At 41.7% G+C, this 19,232-nt stretch overlaps 1 protein-coding gene across 2 annotated transcripts in view; it reads right to left on the reverse strand.

The window, feature by feature from the left end:
* Nucleotides 1-19,232, reverse strand: part of PACRG (parkin coregulated) — a 481,211-nt gene that overhangs the window by 130,921 nt on the left and 331,058 nt on the right. The window lies entirely within an intron of this gene.

Consider the following 19,232-nt stretch of genomic DNA (forward strand, 5'->3'; position numbering starts at 1 on the left):
TGACTAAAGCTCAGAGAAGTTAACCAAGTTGCCTTCAGTCACACAGCTGGAAAGTAGGTTACCTGTGAGTAGATCAGCTTTTTATTACTTCAAAGTCCATGCTCTTGCCATTCAAAGCAGCTTATTCTCAATGGAATGTTCTGCCTTCAAATAACACGAGAATGGTCTATTCAGGAAGGATCTGAGCATAAATTCTTAGGTAGAGCCACAGTTCAATACGGAAGCACAATGAATAATTGGACTACTCTGCTGTGGTTACAAAATGGGTTTCTAAAACTAAAGAAGACATGTTTAGTTTGACACTGGTACTTAAGTCAGATTCCTACAGCTTTCAGCACCACAAACCCGTGTCTGCTGCAGAGGGAAGAGGTGCCCAGCACATTGGAATTTGCAATATTATTCCCTAATAATATTTAATTCAAAATTGCATATTTAAGTCGTCTTAAGATTGTGATGTATTATAGAAGCAATGAAATTCGGGGTTATATTTTGCCATTACCTCTTCTCATTTAAAAAATAATTTAAAACACAAATTTAAAGAGTTGTCATTGCCACAAGTTTAATTCTGAACAACAGCCTGGCTTGCTGTACCTTTCAATGATACACATCCTACCGTAATTTATATTCCCGACTTCTCTTTCCCAGGTTTTATTGCTCTTGGCTATTTGCATAAAAATGGAATCTTTGATCTTTAAGGGTTCATCAGCTCAAATAGCTCATTCCCCATCCTAAGACACAAGTAATGATGGGTGAAAGGGGTTTAGTGGTTCAGTTCAACCAGGCATGCACAAGCAGGTTACTAAAACCCATCTCTCCCTCCTCCATCTCACCCTGGCTGCTTTTACTGTAATTCTCCACTCAAGCCAATCTCAGTGTCTCCCCGGCTGGAACATGAATTAAGGTGGCCACTCCCTGCAGGTACAGGTCTTAACACAGTCAGCAGCCTCATTTTACAGAAATGAGGTATAAAGACATGGGCTAAGGTCCAATGTGGGTTTCTCCACTTACCTGAGAACTTGGGAGAATTTCTCAATGTCTCAGAGCTTCAATTTTCTACTCCATGAAATGGAGGGTATTAATATTACTACCTCACGTGGTGATGATGAGGAATAAAAGAGACATTATCCACACAGTGTCTGCAGGTGAACCCACAAATGTTGCGTTTTCCATCCCTTTCCAAGACCTACAGGTCTTTTCCTTGGATTCTTGGGTCCTAATAGAAATGTCACAGATAATGTCCATCAGTGTGCCTATATTCCTTAGTTGTCAATTGATGAGTAGATTATACCCATTTGTTTCTGGTCTAATGACAATTTTCATAGAGTTATTCAACACTCAGACAGGGCTGACTGAATAAAACACTAAGTGACCACAACCATGGGGACAGAACATAAGGAATGACAGACTCCTCAAAGCTGAGTGCTGGCAGTTTTGTTTAATTTACTAGTGGTGTAGTAAAGTGAAAAATTAGTTAGTTTCCTTTTTTTATTCTGAGAGATAACTATTTATATTCTCAACCCACTAGATAACTATTCTGATATTAACCTGGGAACAAATGTGAACCCTATCAGTGGGATATGTGCTATGCATCCTTCAGCACATCAATTCACTACTTCAATTAACATTTGTAATGCAAAGTCCTGGAGATGCAACACCAAGTCAGACCACTTCCCCACTCTCCAGGGGTTTGCCTTCTACTGTTGGGGGGGGGTGGTCAATAGGTACACAATGAAGTGGTAGAGGTGACAGGAGAGAAGCAGGTATACTTAGAACAAGTACACGAAGAAGGGAGCATGCATTTCTACCTCGGATGGTAGCTCTGGGAAGGCTTTGAGGATGTTCATGGATCTGGGAGAAGGGAAGAGGACAGGTGGTTAGGAAAGCAGAGTTAGCAAAGGCTTCGAGGCAATACAACATCATGATGTGGTTTCCTAAATGTAGGCGCTACTTGACATGGGACAGAGATGGAGAGCATTATATGCCCAGCTAGGAAGTTTGGATTTTATCCTACAGGCAGTAGTTCACAATTATAGGTAGGGGAAGAGATGTGTTCTAGAAAGATCACTCCAGTAACTGTGGGGTAGGCATTATTCTTGCTACCTCCCACCCAAGGGTGTCCATATCCTAATTTCTGGAACCTGTGAATATGTTGCATTACATGGCAAAAGTAACTTTGTAGACGTGCTTAAATTAAGGACCTTGAGATGGGGAGATTATCCTGTATTATCTGAGCTGGTCTTAGGTAATCACAATGATCCTTAAAAGAGGAGCATTAAAGATGCCAAAGGAAGAAAGACCAGGAAGATGCAATGCTGCTGGCTTTGAAGATGGAGGAAGAATCCATGCACCAAGAAATGGAGACTGGAACAGGGAAGGAAACATTTTCTCCTAGAGCATCCAGAAAGGAACACAGCTTTGCAAAAACGTTGATTTTATCCCAGTAAGACCTGTGTGAGACTTCTGAACCAGAGCTATAAGATAATAAGTTGGTGCTGTTTTGGGCCACAAACTTTGTCAACTTGTTACAGCAGCAATAGAAAACTAATACAGATGCTTTGGAGGAGGACAGAAGGAGAGAGATCCTCAGTCTGAACCACGGCAGGAGCAACAGAAAGGAAGCGACTTGCTAGACACAGAGGGTAGTAAGGAGACAGCACAGATAGGATTTTGAGACTAACTGAACTAGGGGTGATGTTTTAGGGAAAGAGAGAAAGAGTCTAAAATGGCTCCGGTTCATCTGGTGACTGTGTAGATGGAGAAAGCAATGTAGGAGGAAGAGCAGGTTTGGGGGAAGATGAGAGCTTAGCTTTAAACATTTAGAGTTTGGCATGCATTTGAGACGTTTGGGAAGACAAGTAGTTTGATACACAGATCTGTGACTTAGGGGAAATTTTGGAACTGATATTTTGGAGTCATGAGCTGGTAGGTGGTGGTTGAATCCAGAAGAGTGGCTGACAGCCGTGAGGGAGAGAGGCTCCACGGGCCAAGATCCAAAGAGAAAACCAGGGCAGCTCACAGACAGATGGAAGAAGCATATCCAAAGGAGGGTTTCTCTACAATGTAAGGAGTGATTCAACAGGGAAGTCCTGGAAAAGGACACTTAGCCCGTCTCAGGGGCTCCAGGAAGAGTTCCTGAAGGAAGCAATATCTAATATGAGTGCCGGAGGATGGGCTGAGAGAAGAGGGGAGAGAGTATTCCAGAGAGAGAGAATTGAATAAGAAAAGGCATAAGAAGCAGAGTAAGACAAGCCATAAAATGGTACGGTGTGTACAAAGAATCAGAAAGTGAAATGAGAGAATGTGCTTATACAAAAAGACAGATTGAACCATTGGAACATTATCTTCAGTTGAAGTGGGGACAGGACAGAATAGAAAATCAGAAAGGATTCTGAATTGGGCATGGAATTTAGAGTCAGTTGAATGGATTTATAGTGATATTGAAAATAAATTTTTAAAGGAACAGATCAGAGATATTTTTAATTAACTTCCTAGTCTCTGATACTTAAAATAGCTGCCAGATAAATTTTCCTATTGTATGGCTCTAATTATGACATGGCACTCAGACAGTTTCTACCGATTTCGAAAAGGTCAATATCTCCTTGAATCTGGGCATCCTCTTACACTCAGTCGTTCAGGGCCTCTCACTGTTCTTGGAACACATAAGACGTGTCCCTGTCTCCATGCCTATCTCCTTAGCCCACCAGGATTCTCATTCCCCATCGTCCTATATTCAAATTTTACTCATTCTTCAAAGCACAGTTCAAACACCACCTCTCTCGGAAAGTGTTTCCTGTTTCCTCGATTGAGGAACCCTCTCCTGTCCTTACTAATGTTACAGTTTGTTACACAAATCATGCCTTTCATCATTGGCTGAACTGATAGCTTTCTAGCACAGGGTGTGATTCAGGGGCAAAAGAAGCAGAAACATCTTTGGAAAGGGGGATCAGGAAGAGTCTTTTATGCCAGTTTGGACATTCACTGAAGTGTTTAAGCAGGGAAGTCACATTAGGATAGCGGCATCCCCATCAGTCGATTTGGGGTTTTCTGTAGAATGGGGGGGGGGGGGAAGCAGTAAAGGGACTAGTTACGAAGTTAACTCACTAATCTAGATGTGACAGCTTTGGAGGCCAAGGATAATTCATTTGCATTATCAGTTATGATATATATACATCCCATATTTTTTTCACATTAATTTTTTTTCACTTATGCTAGTCTCCTCCAGGGTAGTAATTCCATCTAGCAATTTAACTTCCAGTGTTCCAGTGTTCCAGGGCTTGTTTTACTGGTGTGACAGTTTTGGTGGGTAGTACATCAGTGACCACAGGACACAGATTGCGTATGTATGAGATGAGTGCTTGTAGCTGTGGTTGCCAGACCCAATACAGGGTGCCCAGTTAACTTTAAATTTCAGATAAATAGCAAACAATGTTTTAGTATAAGTCCGTCCTAACTATTGCATGACATATACTTACACTAAAAAAATTATTTGTTGTTCATCTGAAATTCAGATTAACTGGACAGCTGTATTTTTATTTGCTAAATCTAGCAAGCCTAGGTTGCATCTGAGCAGGAAACAATGTCCAGACACAGAGTGAAGGGATTTCTAGCAAATCAGCCTGGCTTATTTAATTCCTTTTCTCCCCATATAGTTTTATGATCCTTTTGTCTGCCTCAAAACGCAAAGATTCCTCCAGAAGTCCACCTGACGTAGTCTTACATGCTACAAATGAGGAAGAGTCCATAACCTTTTAAGATGAACCGTCAGAGTATTTCCCTGAGCTGTCAGAATGGTCTTTCTAGTGTTTACCCTAAGTATCTAGGTTGCTGACCACTTTCCTCGTCATCCCTGCAGTGGAACTGGAGAACAAATGACCACAGGGTACCTACAAGGGCCTTTCATAAGGACACTGTAGGTGTTTATCCTGTTCTCTCTCTGACCGTTCTGTTTGGCACAGCAAGCCTGGCTTTCTGCAGCTTCAGCACCTCTCAGCATGGCTCCACCGAGCCTGCGCAGGGCCGGTTGTTCAGGGCGCCACCATTTACAGAGCGCCGACCCCAGGGGAATCCCAGGGCCAAGGCTGAAGAATTGGCTCTTCCCACTTTCCCTGTGTCCTGAGACACGCCCACTGGGGAGAGGAGACATAAAGTGTTCTTCCCGCAGGCCCACTTTCCCTCAGAGATCATTACCCCTGGGTGCAAAATCATGCATTTCTTCTATCTAAAGCCTGGTGTCTTTCCGTTTCTGACCATTGTTGGGAATCAATTCTTTCCTCTTTCCAAACTGTGTTCATCCTATGGAGCCCGCTACAGCTGAAAGCTTTCTGTTTTGAGGAAGAATGACTCCACGCTTCTCACACTCAGTAGCAGGCATATTGATATGTCACAGAATAGTTGGTTGTTTTCTCAGTTGTTCTCAGTTTTCACTTATCAAAACCTCTTCATCTTTCCCCCATACTAAATCTAATTGGTTTTCTTTCTTATTTTGTATTTATAGGATTATTACTGTTCAAGACAGCAGTTTGCATTTGTCTCTATTGACTTCCATTGTATTTAATTGAGCCATCCATCCAATTTGCCTATATCATTTTGGATGCTTCAAATTGTCAAGTGACATAGGCTCTAAATTGATGTAAGAAATTCTCCTTTTAGAAACCCCAAGAATTCACATGATTACACTGGAAACAATGACATAATTCATTATTTTTGTATTTTAAAATACATTCCCTAAAACTGCATGTTGAGTACACTGGAAAACAATTCTGAAAGTAGTGTTTTAATAAAAATACATGTAAAGTGTAAATCTCGCAATCGAATTATTTCCAGAATTAGGCGAATGAATGAAACAAATACACTGAAAATACATAGGTGGGAATCTACGGTGTCTTCTCCCCTCTTTCCTGGTGGGAGCACTATGCTATTATAAGGGAAGTGTTTACCTCTGTGATTGGAAATGCAAAACTATCAATATCATCTATGTTAATCATAAAGAAGAAAAAGTCTTGACGACACTTCTTTGCTTAAAGGATAAGTTTCAATCTGAAGATTGAAAAAATAAAATCAACCTTTTCTCACGATAGAGTTTTTACCCAACATTTAAATACAAATAAAAATTATTCTATATGGAAATTGGTCCACACATATTGCAAATTGTTTCCATTTTCCTTTATTGTCCTCTAATGGTCTCATCAAGAGTGCATAATTAGTTCACTAGACTGCACAATGCTGGCTCTGCCCCGAAGCAGCCAAGCAGAATTTTTGAGCAGCCCTTGTCCCCTCTGGAGCTCACCAGCCGTGCTGGGTTGGAAGACTGCTGTTGGATGTGCTGTTTAAAGTTTGTTATCTCTGCCTTGAACCAACGGTTTAGGGGCCATCATAGTCCGCACTGAAATACAAAACAAAGATTTTCCACAAGCATGTTGCCAATGTTAGTAAAGGCTTTCGAGGCCTTCCAACATTGCTGTAAGCTGCTGGGCAGGTCGGTTTGTGTACCAATTTTCCTTGCATCTCTTACTGTGCCCTGGTCAGGAGTAGAGTGTGGACCCAGAGGTAAGTTAGGGATGGAAATTCCAAAACCAACCGTGGATCCCATCACATCCGCAGTCATAATTGGAGTCCCTCCGACGTTCTAGGCTTTGTTCTCATCCAATGAGTGTAAAATGGAAACAGGTCCTTTTTAATGTTTTGGAGAAATCTAGATGTGTGAAAATATCAAGCGACATCACCCTCAACAACCTGAACACTTTGGCTCTAATTAATATACAAATTGACATTGTATTAAAATAAATGGTTGGTTCAGAATATACTCCAGCAAAGACTGTATATGTAATAGGATTTCAAGAAGAGTTTGTATTTCTTCCCTTAAATTAAGGCATTGAAACCACAGAAGCATTTTCTTCTATAAATAGCTGTTTACTATCACAAAATATTATTTCCTCTTTTTTTCACTAATTAGTTAGAGATGAAATAATACTTGAGCACTTCATAATCTTAAATTCACAATATTTTACTTAATTAAAATAGGTAATTTAGAAAAATAATTGGCAATTGCTAAAACCTCTAATGCTGATGAGAATTGAGCTAGCAGCATTCTTTCATCACAAATTGGTACTTAAATATAAAGTTCCGCACACAGCTGGAAAGAGCCATCGTAATTTGGCGTTTATGTTCAGTAGCTATCATTAAACCAAACAAACCAAAATTCATTTCATACTTCATTCTGGAAATATAGGTTTGATAATATTTAAGTTCAGTTGAAAAATTAGGGCTATGTATATCTTTTTCCTTGGACCAAAGGGTAAGTTTTAGTGGGAAAACTCAAATTTTATGCATGATTTTCACAGTAAAGCCATTCATGTGACTGAATTTGTGCCTCTTGACACTGACTTAAATAAAGGCAAAAGAATCACATCTGGAATAAGCAAACCATACTTTCTGCACATTTTCCTATTTAGGACAAATAAGAAGACGCCTCGCTGAAATACCATACAACACAGCACAGATACGTGCTAATTTGCAGGAACACCAAAGAAAAACACATCCTTTGGAAAGCTTGTTTGTTCAGTGGGAGGCTGTCTTTTTCAGGCCTGGAACAAAACCCTGTGGATAAGGATTAGAACATGTGCAGACATCATTATGTGCGTGTTGGTGGGGAGGGTGGCATACCGTTCTATGCTATGGAATTCGCCATCACATTTTCTCCTTGGTAACACATTAAAAAAACCTAAGATTTAAACAACAGTCTAAAGAGCAAGGAATTAAAAACAACAAAAAAACAGTACAACAAATGTTTTATTCTAGAGGAGTACAATGGTGGTATTTCAGCTCCACCAAACAAGTCTTTAAAATGAAGACTTTCTCTCCTTTTTCAAATAAACATCCAAAATATTTATCAAATTGCAGTTATGATCAAGCAAATTGAGTATTTTTCAGTTTTGATGTCTTTTTTGAGACGTAGAGAATTTAAAAATCCATACATTATTTACTTAAGATTTTTCATGGAAAATAAAACAATTTGATATATTCAAAGCTTAAATAAGAGATTTTACTTTTAGAATCATTATTTTAAGAGAAGATCTAAAACTGGTTTTTAAAGTTTCAGGGCAGAAGAAACACCCTAAACCGATAATGATATAATCAAAACCCAGCACAAAAATTATCCTTGGCCGTGATTTTCACTAAATTTACAATGAAAAAAAATTTAATCCAGCCAATATTTATTTGCCACGTGCTGCATACTATTCACCGGGCTAGGGAATTTAAAGGGCTAGGGAATTTCAAGACAAATTCCAACAGTCAAGGAGGTCACTACCAAGCAGGAGAGATGACATTGTATTGTAAGTGCTGGGTTAAAATCGTGACCTAAGTTAAGAGCTAGTAGGAACACAAAAGGAGCAAATCATTCTGCCTGTTTCTCCCTTTTTGGGGGTGGGGGAGGGCAACGTAAGCCTGGAACAATCCTTGAAGAAGATGATATTGAGTTGACCTTGAAGTATACCTGGTGGGGGAGAGGAGGGAGGACATGCTGGCAGAGAAGATGAGGAAACGGAGGCGAGAGGCAAAGGGAACAGAGAGAAACAGGCTGGTGAGGAGGACTGGAGCCTGATGGCGCCTCGAGCTGAATGTCCTACTAAGGATTGGCCACAGTGACAACAGGGACTCTCACCTGCTCTGACTCAGCTCCTGGTCCTCAGGCATGACTGAGGTTAACTTATTTAATCCTCCCAACAACCCTGTGGGGTAGGTACTATTATTGTCGCCATTGTATAGGTGGTAAGCTGAGGCACAGAGAGACTGAGTAACATATCCAATGTTGCAAAGGGGCGGTGGACCTCCAATGCCTGCAAGATGGTGGGCTACTCTGGGATCCCGAATGGCTGGAAGGACATCATCAGTTTGTGGGTCGAGGGCCAGGTGTGGGGGCAGGGGGGTGAAGGCCCACAGCAGGAATACCAGCTAGAAAACTATTGAAATGGGCAGGTAGCAATGAGGGATTGAACTAAGGGATGACTAGAAAGAGACTCGGGGGAAACGGAAAATCTCATAATTTAAAATTTGTGATTAACTGAGTGGGGAGTCTCAGAGAGGGAGGAGTCCCAGATGTCCCTGCGTCTTCTAGAGAAATGCAAATAAGGCTGAGTTTTCTGGTAACGATTACACCCAGGTAGGAAACACAGGAGAGGGAACATTTGGGACATGCTGGGATAAGTGCCTCCAGGCTGACAGGAGGTATGGAACTTTCTAGAACTCCAGCAGATCTGGGTGTTATCAGCTGTTTGATGAATATTAACACTGAGGGACAAGCACAACCAGGTGAGAAGGAAGAGAGAGCGCAGACAGGAGGGGCAGAATCAGCCTGACTTCTCAGACAGTAAGGAAAGGAGAGCATCAGCGGAGATGTGGCCAACAGGTGACAGGATGTCAAGGACTCAGGAAAGAAAAGAACCCAGGAGCCTGGGAAGGAGGAGGCCATTGTGGCTGCTTCATGGGAGAAGTTTCAGGAAAATGCTTAGTTTGAGGTGGAATGAAAAGCAATGGAAAGTGAGGAGATTGAGGTTTCTTAAGAAGACTTGCATTTTTGAGAAGTTCAGCAGGCAGAATGCAGGGAAGGCCCTTTGGCTTTTCACTCTTTAAATTTCGGGATGGAGACTTGAAGGAGGAGTGTGGAAGGGTCAAGGAGTTAGGAGGAGAACCGGAAGGCGAGAGCATGCGGGAACCCCAGCAGGGAGAGAGGGAGCTGGCTGTGGAGAGGGAAGGTGGTGGGGTTCCATGGGATGGTGGCCGAGCTGGAAGGCTGCAGGGTTGGAACTTTGGGGAGGGGAAGGAAGCTAACCAAGGCTGGCGGGGTTAGAAATCATTCCTTCTTAACAGATCCAGTCAGCAGTTACACAATTTCCTCCAGCAGAGCTTGGCAGTTTTCAGTATGACATCAGGGATATTTTTTCCTGCCATAGATTTTCCACAAAACATTCATTCACTTCTACAAGAACACTGTGCATAATCGCTGATCAGCTGTGTAGTGGCCAGTTACAGTTTGGTGCCGAATCTGTTATCCTTCAGTTGGTGGTACTGGAATCTCTAATTACAATTGCATAGACAGACTAAATCAATGAGAGTATAAAATATTGTCAGTGTTTGCAACTGCCTGGGGTTCTGTGTGCTACATGGCCTTTAATGTTCCATCTCAAACATTAATAACGTGCAAAGTTGAAACCAGACAGAGAAGAAAAGAGTAGGAGGGGAGATGGTTATTTTGCATAGAAAAACTGTATCATTGGAATTTATCTTCCATATTCTAAATGTCATACTGGATTCAAATATTGGGTATGCTGTCATTTGGACCTTCAGAGGAATGTGTAGATTTTGAGGTGCTATTGCCTTAGTCTTCTAGAAAGCAGTGTGCTCTAAAGAGAAGAATGGTGGGCTTAGATACAGCTTTCTGGCCTGAAAAGAAATATTTTCCATGTAAATGCTAACCAGCCCACGATGGCATCATTTGGCTTGCACACGTTATACCAGGATATGCGTTTTAATAGAAAGTTTGTATTGGATCTGTCCCTTAGTATATCAAATTTAAATTAATTATATAATGAAAGAAAATTTAAAAAAATATTCATAAGGTGCATGATATATGTCAGACACCATCCTAAGTACAGTGGAAGGGTACAAAGGTGATTGACTTCATAACCACTCTCAAAAGGCTGCCTCTAGGGGAGCTGGCCCTGTGGCGTAGCAGTTGGGTGTGTGTGCTCTGCTGCTGGCGGCCCGGGTTCGGATCCGGGGTGCGCACCGATGCACTGCTTGTCAGGCCATGCTGTGGTGGCGTCCCACATAAAGTGGAGGAAGATCGGCATGGATGTTAGCTCAGGGCTGATCTTCCTCACAAAAAAAAAAAAAAAAAAAAAAAAAGGCTGCCTCTAGTGGTCATAGACATTCCAAACACTCACATTACTAATAGGCAGCATTAAAAAAGAAAGTCTGGGCAACCCACCAACTGAGAGAAAATATTTGCAAATCGTATATCTAGTAAGGGGTCAATATCCAAAATATATAAAGAACTCATACCACTCAACAACAAAAAAACAAACAACCTGATTGAAAAATGGGCAGAAGATCTGAACAGACATTTCTACAAAGAAGATACACAGATGGCCAACATGTGCCTGAAAAGATGTTCAACATCACTAATTAGTAGGGAAATGCAAATTAAAAATACAATGAGACACCTCACACTGTCAGAATGGCTATTATTAAAAAGACAAGAAATAACAAGTGTTGGAGAGGCTGCGGAGAAAAAGGAACCCTAATACGGTGCTAGTGGGAATGTAAACTGGTGCAGCCACTATGGAAAATAGTATGGAGATTCCTCAAAATATTAAGAATAGAGGGCCAGCCCTGGTGGCCTAGTGGTTAAGTTCAGCATGTTCTACTTCGGCAGCCTGTGTTCGGTTCCTGGACACAGACCTACACAACCCGTCTGTCATGCTGTGAGGGCAGCTCACATACAAAACAGAGGAAGATTGGCAACAGATGTTAGCTCAGGGCAAATCTTCCTCAGCAAAAAAACAAAAGAAAAGAAAAGAAAAATTAAGACTAGAAATACCATACAGTCCAGCCATTCCACTTCTGGGTATTTATCCAAAGAACATGAAAACACTAATTCAAAAAGATATATGCACCACTATGTTCATTGCAGCAATGTTCACAATAGCCAAGACTTGGAAGCAATCTAAGTGCCCATCAACAGATGAATGGATAAAGAAGATGTGGTGTATATATATATATATGTGTGTGTGTGTACACACACACACACACAGTGGAATACCACTCAGCTATAAAAAAGATGAAATCGTGTCATTTGTAACAACATGGATGGACCTTGAGGGTGTTATGCTAAGTGAAATAAGTCAGACAGAGAAACATAATTACCATATGATTTCACTCATAGGTGGAAGATAAACAAACAAACACATAGATATGGAGAATGAGATTGGTGGTTACCAGAGTTGAAGTGGGTTGGAGGAGGCCAAAAGGGGTAAAGGGGCACATGTGTACGGTGACGAATGGAAACTAGACTTTTGGTGGTGAACACGATGCAGTCTATGCAGAAGTCGAAACATAATGATGTACACCTGAAATTTATATAATGTTCTAAACCAACATGACCTCAATAATTAAAAAAAAAAGGGTCTGGTAAGAATAACACCACTCATGCTGTAATACTAGTACAAAACTTCTAACATTTCTGCAGGTGGACAATAGTTAAGCATCCTTTTTTTCCCCCAAGAGTAAATTTTCTGCTTAATTTCATATTTTCAATGGTATCAACCAAGCAACGCATATTAACCAAATCTCTCCCACGTAGAAGATGTTGTATTAGGCTTCCTGGGGGATAGAAAGATGCATAAAATGCTTAAGAAGCAGGCAGTAATGAGTCTTAAACACTGGTGAGTGCATTTCTACTGCGGTTGCTAAAGAAAGGCTCTTGAGCGGAGGTGGGTGGGGTTGGGCCTCGGGGATCACATAACGTTTTATTCAGCAGAGAGTGGGGCACGGCACATGCGGTGATCGTGCACCCCGAGGCCAGGAGTGCACAGCATGTTCAGGACAGTGAACAGACCAGTGTGAAGAACAGAAGTTTTGTGTGAGAGGAAGGTCTAGGAGAACAACTTACAAATTATATTATGCTAGACCTTCACTGATCTGCTACATATTTTCTATTTCCTTTTGAGAGTCTGTAAGAGGAAACTCGTGTGTTTCTCCTCTACTTCTCACACTCACAACACCAGATGTGTGAGTGTTTGCCCTGCCAACCAATTCTCAAACACCAGCTGAGAGTCCTATAATTCATTTCAATTCTGATACTAATAAGAGTTAGTGCAGACACTGTAAGACAGCCCCCCACTTTAGAGGCCAGTCGCAAGTAGTGGGTCTCTAGATTACCCACAACTTCTGTCCGACTTGGCTACAAGTGGGAGGTTCCCACGGCCCCTTCCTTGGGTTGAATCACTTGATAGAGCAGCTCACAGACCCAGGAAAGCAGTTTACTTACTATTGTCGATTCATTACAAAGGATATTTTAAAGGAAACGGCCAGATGAAGAGGTACATAGGGTGAGGTCTGGAAGGGTCTGGAGCTCAGGAGCTTCTGTCCACATGGACATGGGGCGCACCACCCTCTCAGCAAGAGGATGTGTTCACCAACCTGGAAGCGGTCTGAACCCCGTACCTCGGGGATTTTTATGGAGGCTTCATCACGTAGGCATGATTGATTGCTAACTCGATCTCCAGCCCCTATCCACTCTCTAGAGAACAGGGGGTGGGCTGAAAGTTCTAAGCTTCTAATCACGGCTTGTCTTTCTGGTGACCAGTCCCCATCCTGAAGCTATTCAGGAGTCCACCCGGAGTCGCCTCATTAGAACAAAAGATGCTCCTATCACCCAGGCAATTCCAAAGGATTTAGCTCTGTGTCAGGAACCAGGGTCAAAGTTCAAATGTTAGAACCAAAGATGCTCCTAGCACCCCTACTACCTAGGGAATTATAAGAGTTTTAGGAACTCTGTGTCAGGAACTGGGGGCAGAGATCTATATGTATATTTATTATTTTACTTGGGGAAATTGGTAATTATTGATGATTTTCAAGTAAGGGAGAAATATGATAAAAGCCAGGTTTTAGGGAAATTAGATATCCTGAACATAGGAGGCGGACATGGAGGCAAGATTGGTTAGGAGAGTTTTAGAGAAAATGTTATAGTGGGAATAGGAAAGAATGAATGTAAGAGGCAATGGAAAGAATTGCCATATGCATCATATGATGGGAAGCACTCTATTCCTTACTAGATTTAAGCCATAGGGATGGCAAGCATACCTCTCCCAGTCTCAGTTTACTCATCTTTAAATTGGGGATGTCAACCCTGCCTAAATAATGAGATTGTCATGAGAATTAAATAATTAAGTAAAGTGCAGTGAAAACAAGCACACTACTAACAGCCTATAAAAATGCCAAATTTTCATTTTTCTATATTCAAGAAATAAATATACAAGTGTGTTTATATAATATATTAAACAATGCATCCATTTGTAATGCTCATAGTCCTTTTTATTTGGATCTTAAATTACACTCTTGTGGTTCTATACATTGAACTGTGTTGAGTTCAGTATGCGAACTCACATCCGTTGGACATGGATACTAAACCTACAGGCTAATGAAGGAAGACAGGACATTCTCAAGTAACTATTGTTGAGAGTTGAGACTGAGCTTCATAAGGGATATTCAGCTAACTGCAAGGATGTTCAGAAGAGAATTAATTACATTCCACGGGCTGACAGGATGCAAAAAGAATGGACAATTTAGAAGCATGGTGCAAAGAGAGTTAATCAACTCCCACATGCTGTATTTTGACCATGTGCAAGGTGGCATAATATTGTCTACATTTTCAGAGGAATATTGTGAAAACGAATGGGATATTATCGCCAAAGCACTTAGAGATGTTTGGATAAAAGCCACTGTGAGAAAAATTCAAGTGTATCATTTCTGAAGAGGCATTTTGAAAACAGGTTAGTCTGTAAGGCAAAATACAAGAACAAATTGGACTTAAAAGATGTTTTCAGGGCTGGGCCAGTGGCTTAGCGGTTAAGTGCGCGCGCTCCGCTACTGGCGGCCTGGGTTTGGATCCCAGGCGCGCACCGACGCACCGCTTCTCCGGCCATGCTGAGGCCGCGTCCCACATACGGCTACTGGAAGGATGTGCAACTATGACATACAACTATCTACTGGGGCTTTGGGGTAAAAAAAGGAGGAGGATGGGCAATAGATGTTAGCTCAGAGCCGGTCTTCCTCAGCAAAAAGAGGAGGATTAGCATGGATGTTAGCTCAGGGCTGATTTTCCTCACCAAAAAGAAAAAAAAAGATGTTTTCAGACCTTTTGTAGAATGAGGTTGAACACCTTGTGTAAACAGAAACCACTCAGAATCACTATTACGAGGAGCTAACAGAGAGAGAGGAATGGATGTAGCCATTTGATTCACCTGTGACAAGAAGAGCCGGCAATCTAATAAGATGGAACAAAAATAACATACAATGTCAGCATTTTCTAGAAAAAAGTAGAGATTTTCCTTTCCTTCAGATAATATGTTACACATATGGCAAGTTTCTTAGCTTGATAAACAACTACAAGTAGATAACTTTGGTACAGATGGTAGTTTCATGATTTTGCCTTATTATTTCCATGCTATTAGACTGAATAATCCATAATTCATATGATCAACTCAATTTCTGTTTTGGGAAATCAATAGAATGCATCAGGATAAGGCACCAAGGGTAGGAATGAAAATATCCCAGTTGCCTTTGGTAACTGATTATTCTGCTGTGATCAGGAAATGGAGGTCAAGACAAGTCTTAGGATTTCAAAAACGGAGCCAAGGCTGTAGAGGGCATCTCCTCATCACTGATGGGTGTTACATAAGGAGGTCTGTAAAAGGAAGAGGGGGAAGAACGTGAGAATGGGGATCTGATACACAGGGATTTTTCGACTTCACAGAAATGTCAAAGAGTATAAGCATGCTGAAAAAGTCAGAGAACTAAATAGAAGGGAGAAAAAAAGAGTAGAAGAGAAAGCAGTAAAATGGTACTGGTATTTATGTGAAATTGAAATTCAGTAGGTTTTCACCACCAGACAAGTAATGCCCACTAAAAAGGTAACATCGATAAGTGAAGACAGAGCACAAGCTGCCCTCTTTCTCCATCATCTTACCCTGCAGGACAAGCTCTCCAGTCTCATCTCCAGGAGGGGTCAGTCTGTCCTCTGCACAGTGCCCAAGGCCAGGCCAGGGACTTCTGCTAATGCAGGTAAGTGACCCTTCATGGAAAACGGAATTCAACAACCCCAACTACCATGCTTTACCCCAGTCAGCTTCTTTCTACATCTCACACAAACACATCCAGATTCTTCTTGGGAACATAGGTTTGAAAGACGGATTAACAATTCAGGGAAGGCTGTCAATCTCTGCACTACTGACACTTAATATTCTCATTGTGGGACCATCCCGTATACTGTAGGATGTTTAGTCCCATCCCTGGTCTCTACCCACTAGATACCAACACTAGCCCCCACCCTCACTCATAGCAACCAAAATGTCTCAAGACATGTTCAAGTGTCCTCTGGGAGGCAAAATCATTCCCAGTTGAAAACCAGTGCCCTAGACAGGATGAGAAAAGGTACCCTAATGACTACAGAGTCAGTCAGTGTTGCTTCTGGACCTAGGGAACAACTCACAGTATTTATAGCCTATGGAAGATGTGGACAGGAAATGTAGACACACGGCTAAGATTCTTTCTACAAAAGCAACAACAAATAATGCTGGTGTCCTTCCTGGCAGCACAGGAAATGCTAATTTTAGTTCAGAAATCACTTTCATATACATTGCCTCATTTAATCCTTAATATATAATTATATGTGAATACGTATGATATAATATATATTATATATATGCTATGTATAATATATATGTGAACGTATATTATATATAGTATATGTGAAAAATATATAATATATATTATACATGCTATATACACACATGTTAAAAATATATAATCTCTGGTTTATGGAGTTTATGGATTAAAAAACCACGGCTCAGAGTGGTAGAGTGATTTGTTCCAGATCATACATGAAAGGGATCAACACCAGACTCAAGCCCGGGCCTTCAGACTCCAAATTCTGGGTTCTTTTCACAAACTGTCTTTCATGGAAGGTGGGGAGCACCGGGGTCACCAAGCCAGGAATGGCAGAGATGCAGCATCAATAGCAGTAAAGCTCAGAGCTGAAATAGGAAGTCTCAGTCACCTTTAAACGTCAGCAGGATGCAGAGGAGAAGAGGACAGAAGTTGGAGGGGTACCCACTCTGTGCACCTGCGCCAGCCTTCTGTTACGAGAAAGATCCTTTGCAGACCAGCTCCTCTATGTGTTTCAGACTTTAAACCTGTCCCTGAGGTTATGGCCTTGAACTCACTAAACCAACAGGGTGCAGGGAGAAAAATACTTACATTCATATTTTCTTTTGACATCATCCTTTAGAATTTTTATTTTTGTTTTTATTATAAAATTTACAGTAATGCATATATTATAATTTATAATATTATTAATATATATTATAATTGAATATATTTATTCAATTCAAATATGTATTAAATATTATAATTATAATAGAATATTATATATTATGATATATATGACTACTATTATTACATTATTATTATATACTATTATAAATTACGATTATATATTATTATTATTACATATAATAACACATATATACGTGTTGTGTGTTGGTTTTTCACGTAGAATTTTTATTTAACTGACAGAGTGCATGATCAACCAAAAAATTTAACAGGTACTTTTCTGGGAAAAAAAAAAAAAGCAATGACTTACTAGGAACGTCCACTCAGAAATCTCAGTCACCTTACGCTCAGCAAGTCCCCAAGCTGCCCCCTTAGGCTTTCCTTCCTCTCCTCTCCGACTGTTCTCCCTGCGTTTTCCATCCACCAGAGAGGCCCAGCCCCGAGGCTGGAATGAAGCCGCTTCTTCTCTCTCCCTCACCTCCACCTGCGGTCCCCAGGCCGGTTGATCCCGCCTCCTTTCGTCTCTCGGATTGGATCCCTTCCCTCTGGCCCACCGGCCGGCCCTGCTCAGGCCCCGTGGCCTCCGGCAGCACCCCTAACGCATGGCCGGCTCAGCTCCTGCTCCCTCCGCTTCCTTCCCTACCCCTCAGCCTGAACCACTGTGACGAGGCGAGAGTGACGCTCTTACTGCCGCTGTGCAGGACCCTCAGCGGCTGCTCAGAGCTCACAGGCAGAGCCCTGGGTTGTGAGTCTCCGGGCATCAGTGAGCCCGCGGCCGGCGCACCTGGCCCCCCCCTCCATGCTGCAGCCACCAGGTGAGGAGCCCAGGCTGCGCACAGCTCTCTCGGCCGCTCTCTTAGCCCACACCGCCCGCTGCCTTCTGGCCAGTTCCTGTTTGGCTCTCAGAAGGCGGCCCAGGCGTTTCCCCGTCGGGGAGCCTTGACCTGTTTGCCCCACGCCCCAGAGCCGGGAGCCCGTCTTCCTTGTGTGTCCCTTGGCGCCGGGCACGCGCTCCACCCTAGCACTGGGCATTCGCTCTGCCGTTATGATCCATTTATTGTCTGACTCTTCCGCAGGATTGTAAACTCCTGAAGAGCAGGGATTACATATTATCTGGCATCTCGCGCGTTGCTGAAACAGATCAGGCACTCAATAAATGATTATAAAATGAATGAGTGGGGAAGGGAGTGACTGAAGGAGCAAATGGATCAATAAGCCAATCAATCAATGAGCAACCTGACCAGGTTGAAACCATTTTGACTGACTTTCAGTGTACTAACTAATCCTCTCCCTCCCACCTATACTCATATATATTCGTGTGTGTATATATGCATATATATTATATATATAAACAATAGTAACTCTACGAGTTTTATTTTACACATTGACAGACATTCTGAGAAGGTATTTGTAGGCTTGAACAGGCTGTCAGAATGCCGCATGGCACCGAGGTCAAGGACGCTGCACTAAAGCGACTTGCAGCTGGCATCACTGGAATAATAATATCAACTCACAAACCGTCTCATACATATCGCTTCAGTGAATCTTTATTACAACGTGAGAAAGACGAAATCCCTACCTCTGGTCTGGAAACCATGAAGTAACCCTAGACACCACTACCAAGTTAAAGAACCTCCTTTCTCTTCATTGTTTGCTGAGACTTTTCATCCTGAGTAGGTGTTGAGTTTTTTTTTTTTTTCCTTTAAATAAACTTTGTATTTTGCAATAATTTCAGATTTACAGGAAGGTTGCAAATATAGTACAGAGTTCTCGTATATACCTCAGCCAGTTTTGCCTACTGTTAACATCTTCCATTACCATCTTATATCTCTCAAAACTCAGGAACCAATGCTGGTAAGTTACTATTGACTACGCTCCAGATTTTATTTGGATTTCACCAGTTTTTCCACTAATGTCCTTGTTCTGTTCCAGGATCCCACCAGGACACGACACTGAACGTAGTCACCATGACTCCAGAGTCTCCTCTGCCCCAGGATGGATTCCCAGTCTTTCCTTACTTTTCATGGTCTTACCTCATCACGTATTTTGAAGAATTTCCTCAATTTGGATTTGTCTGATGATTTTTTCATCATTCATGGGGTTATGATTTTATGAGAAGA

This window comes from Ceratotherium simum, chromosome 38, assembly GCF_057802395.1.
Source record: "Ceratotherium simum simum isolate JZ-2026a chromosome 38, ASM5780239v1, whole genome shotgun sequence".
NCBI lineage: Eukaryota > Metazoa > Chordata > Mammalia > Perissodactyla > Rhinocerotidae > Ceratotherium > Ceratotherium simum.